This window comes from Penaeus monodon, chromosome 38 (genome assembly GCF_015228065.2).
Source record: "Penaeus monodon isolate SGIC_2016 chromosome 38, NSTDA_Pmon_1, whole genome shotgun sequence".
Lineage (NCBI taxonomy): Eukaryota > Metazoa > Arthropoda > Malacostraca > Decapoda > Penaeidae > Penaeus > Penaeus monodon.
The window spans coordinates 28,504,977-28,509,976 of NC_051423.1; the positions used below are offsets into that span (position 1 = coordinate 28,504,977).

The 5,000-nt window shown below is 48.1% G+C and overlaps 1 protein-coding gene across 1 annotated transcript in view; it reads left to right on the forward strand.

Moving 5' to 3' along the window:
* LOC119596782 (tyrosine-protein kinase hopscotch-like) overlaps positions 1-5,000 on the forward strand; it is a gene marked incomplete at its 5' end in the record, with an annotated part of 26,338 nt that overhangs the window by 8,329 nt on the left and 13,009 nt on the right. The window lies entirely within an intron of this gene.

The following is a 5,000-nucleotide window of genomic DNA, read 5'->3' on the forward strand; positions in this document are numbered from 1 at the left end:
AGAGGAGAGCGAGAGGGAGGAGGGAGAGGGAGGGGAGGAAAAGAAGGGAAGGAGGAGAGGGGAGAGAGATGGGGGGGCGAGAGGGGAGAGAGAGAAAAAAGAGGGGGGGGAGAGGGGGGAAAAAGAGAAAAGGACGGAAAGGGAGAGAAAAGGCGAAGAGGGGGGGAAAAGGGGAGAGGGAGAAGAGGGAGGGAGCGAGAAGCGGAGAGGAGAGCAGAGAGCGAGAAAAGAGAGCAGAGAGAGAGAGAGAGAAGAGCATTTTAATCAACCTTATAAAAGTCCAAAAATCCTTTTTCATTTTCGGTTCCCCTTGAAGGAAAAAAAAGAGAATTACATGACAGCCAAAAGATTCTTCTGGGATTTAATTACAAAGAAAAATAGGGTCAAGTTTTTCGGGTATTACCACCTTCCACATGATTATGCTGACTGCTGCGTGTTTTCCAGTAAGAAAAGAAAGTTCGAAAAAACACCAGTCCGGGCCTAGGGTGAGTGTTTTTGACATGTAGTCCCTGCCTTTTCACTGGTGTGTCAATTTGAATATTTTTTGTCATGTGTTGGTGCCTCGGGGCCCAACCGGAGATATGCTGACTTCAAATTAGCAGATAACTATTCTGGTTTGTGGACAGGGGGAGTCAGTATTTTTCGTAATAACACTACCCTTGGATGTGGTGTGCTACTGATGAGCATTTATGTCCTTGGCCAAACCCCCTGCCTATCACAGGAAATTTCAAGGCTGGCAGGTGTATAGGGTTTTGCCATGTGTGGGGAAAGTTTTTCGGTGTAATAAAATTTTTTTTTCCTTTTTCGATCATAAGTATGGACCACCTGACTTCAAAAAGACAAAAAAATCAAACGAGGTCAGTTCTCAGCTTGATTAGAGCAAGATGGAACGGGCTGGAAACCTGATGTGGGAGTTAAAGGGAAAGGGGATTGGGGTATTTTTCTTTCTCTTTTTTCGTTTTTAAATTCCTCTCTCTCTCTCTCTCGCTCTCCTTCTTTTTTTCTCCTCTCTCTCTCTCTCCTCTCTCTCCCCCTCCTCCTCTCTCTCCTCTCTCCTTCTCTCCCCCCCCCCCCCCTCCCCCCCTCCCTCCTCCCTCCTTTCTTTCCCTTCCTCCCTCTCTCTCTCTCTCTCTCTCTCTCTCTCTTCCCTTTTTCCCTCTTTTCCTCTCTCCCTCCCTCCTCCCTCCTCCCTCCCTCTCTCCCTCCCCCCCTTCCTTCCCCTCCTCCCCCTCCCCTCTCTTCCTCTCCCTCTCTCCCTCCTCCTCCCCTCTCTCCTCTCTCTCTCTTTCTCCTCTCTCTCTCTCTCTCCTTCTCTCTCTCTCTCTCTCTCTCCTTCCCCCCCCCTCCCTCCCTCCCTCCCCCCCTCCTCCCTCCCTCCCCTTTTTTTCCCTCCCCCCCCCTCCCCCCCTCTCCCCCTCCCCCCCCCCCTCCCTTTCCCTCCCCCTCCCTCCCTCCCTTTTTTCCCTCCCTTTCCCCCCTCCTTTTCTCTTTCTCCCCTTTTTCTCTCTCTCCCCCTTTTTTTTCTTTTTTTTTTCCTTTCCCCCCTCCTTTCTCCCCTCTCTCCCCCCTCTCTCCCCCTCCTCCCCCCTCCCCCCCCCCCCCCCCCCCCCCCCCCCCCCCCCCCCCCCCCCCCCCCCCCCCCCCCCCCCCCCCCCCCCCCCCCCCCCCCCCCCCCCCCCCCCTTTTTTTTTTTTTTTTTTTTTTTTTTTTTTTTTTTTTTTTTTTTTTTTTTTTTTTTTTTTTTTTTTTTTTTTTTTTTTTTTTTTCCTCTTTTCTTCTCTCCTTTTTCTCTCTCTCTCTCTCTCTCTCTCTCTCTCCCCTCTTTCTCTCCCCTCTCTCTCCTCTCTCCTCCTCCTCTCTTCTCTCTCCTCTCTCCTCCTCTCTCCTCCCCTCTCTCTCCCCCCCTTTCCCCCCCTCCCTCCCTTTCTTATTCTCTCTTCTTATTCTCTCTCTGTCTTTCTCCTTCTTTTCTCTTATTCTCTCTCCTCTTTATTCTTCTCCTCTCTTATTCTCTCTCTCTCTCTCCCTTTTCCCTCTCCCCTCTCCCTCTCCCTCTCCCTCTCCCTCTCCCTCTCCCTCTCCCTCTCTTATTCTCTCTCTCTCTCTTTTCTCTCTCTCTCTCTCTCTTATTCTCTCTCTCTCTCTCTCTTATTCTCTCTCTCTCTCTCTCTTATTCTCTCTCTCTCTCCCTCTCTCTCCTCTCTCTCTCTCTCTCTTCTCTCTCTTCCTCTCTTTATTCTCTCTCTCTCTCTCTCTCTTATTCTCTCTCTCTCTCTCTCTCTCTCTCTCTCTCTCTCTCTCTCTCTCTCTCTCTCTCTTATTTTCTCTCTCTTATTCTCTCTCTCTCTCTCTCTCTCTGTAAAAGGCTATCAACCTTAGTACAATGGTGAACAGAGGGTAGTTATACTTGTTAGTTGATACCACGCAGTATAAAACACACGAGACATGTCTAGTTATAATCGGGCCGCGCGGAGGTCACGGTCAGCTGCCCGGAGAGAGGGCGGAGCTGACCTTAGCGCGGTGGTAGCTTAGCACGAACTCCCGGTCAAACGAGGTTAGATATAAAATGTGACCTCCGCCCTCGCTGAGCGGGTGGTTCTTATTTGGGAACATTTGGATCCCCCGTGGAAAACAGCCACGTGGTCCACTGGTAACCGAAATAGAATTATCCACATCTGTAACAGAAATAGAATTATCTACTCTTATATTGCTCGGCCCACCTACTCGCGCCTCGCCCTCGAGGCGCCTTCAAGGGTGACCTAACTTGGCGGGTTTCGTCTCGTTCCCCGTGCGTCGTCCTGGTGCATCTTCGTTGGCTGCTCTGTCCCCCTGTCGTCCTCATCCTCCTGGTCCTTGGTGTAATCTGTCTGTCCTTGATGTCCACACGTCCTCGAAAGTCTCGCACAGGTCCTCCTTGACTTCGGATTCGTCTTGACCTCCTCGTAGTCCTGGCCCAGGCCTAACTGGCGGCGTCCTCGTCCACAAGGCTAGGCAGGTCCTCACAGATCTCGTCCAGGTCCTTCTCGCGTCCACATGTCCTCGTAATCTTCGTCCGGATCTACGGGCGTCGGGGCAGGGGCGGCATCTCGGGGCGGCTGATACCTGCGCTACGAGCTCCTGGAGTTGACTGGATCTGCAGGCGTCCGCCAGGCGTCGCCTATGCACAGCATCCTGGGGTGACTGGTACCTGCGGCAAAGGTGCTGGTTCGCTGGATCTACGGAGAGTCCGGCAGGCAACGCCCATCCACTACACTGGGACGGCTTAACACCACCTTTTTCCCTGACGAAAATCTCGGTCCAGGCCTATGGCGATCTCGATGACGCCCTTCTCACAGCATCCTAAGGTCCTCCTTCGGTTGTCGGTCCAAACCTGCAATATAAAGTCGGGGAGCCAGATCATACACGTAAGGGCCAGAGTAAGAGAAAAAAAAGGCAACGAGAAGATGGGGTGTTAAGTATTACTAGCCGGTTATTCATAACAATTTACGGTTTTTAATGTTGGTTTTTAACTTATTTTCGTCTTTTTTTTTCATTTTCTATTTGAACCATAGTCGTCACACAGATAAGAAATAGATGTAACTTGTACTTTATGTACGAACCACTCGTCACGACGGACAAAATTGCAGGCTAAAGAGATACATAATAAATCTTTACGCAACCAGCCTTATTAATGAAAAAGGGTCAGTGTCTTTTGTCCTGCGTGTGTGAGTGAGGTGAAGGTGTGTGTGTGTATGCGTGTGTGAGTGACAGCTAGCGTTAATGAGAGGGAAGGCGAGTGACCTCACACAGAGAATGAATCACAAACAAGAATATTAGCGTTCACTATAACAAAACTGAAGTAAATTAGCAATGCTAGCTATTTAAGATTATTTCAACTACCACATTGAATTCAACATATAATGATATGCGACAGAATGTACGCATGAATGAATGGTGACATGAAAAAATATTCGCCAAATTTTTATCAAGCAAATCTTCTCGGGGTCAGAAATTCTGAACTTTCCGAGGTACATGTCTAGCTTTGCACGTCAGACTTCAATAAAACTCAATAACGGGGGGACCTATACCCAAATGCTGTAATGAAATGAAACGACTTGAGCCAGGAATATAATAACCCTGCTCTTTTCTGCGTATCTTTTAATGGGCGCTCGCAAAATTCCCGAAGGATTATGAATTTTACGAATCACACAAACGCTTGGGGGGTACCCAAAAAAATGCAAGCGAACTTCAAGAGGGTGAGAAAAGGTGTGATTAATAAACGAATATGATTCTAGCTTTAAACCACCCTAGTCCTACATTAATTTAACGGACGTAACCGCGGGTCACACCGACTCAAAGGGAGCCGAACAACGAATAACTTCGGTTTATTACACCTACTTTCCAACGACGGAGCGCAGACCTATTAGGGTTTAAAGCAACCCTGGGCAATATCGGGCAATTCTGTTTCACTATGATATGAGGAAGATCCTACACTATATTCAAACTAATGAATTTTAATGAATTTCCGTTACATACATCCTTTCTAGCGCCGATAGAACGTGTCACCCAAAAGCAATGTAACGATGCTATGGTTAAGTCCCAAAAGGCGTTCAACAAAAAATAACCAAAATACAGGGGTAACCAAGCAGTCATTTACCTACCCCCGCCCTTACCGACCGGGAAAAGAGAAAGTGAGGTCAGGTCAAGACGGGGAAAACGACCTTTCTTTCCCAAGTGACCGTAAGGCGAAGAAAAAGGGGAAAGGGCAGGTCGGGGGCGAGGGTTAGGAAAAGAGCTAAAATGAAATGATAATCGTGATAAAAATAAAATCCCCGAACGCGTTAAATTCGTTGTAGATGAAACAATATAAATCTCTAAAAAAGAGAGAAAATAATTAATTACTTAACTAACGAAACATATTCATGTTTATTGATCACAACTCGATCGCACGGAAATGCGATTGAGGTGGAAGAATAGTGGAGAACGTGCCATTTGCTGTCATTAGCACCTTTTAACCCAAA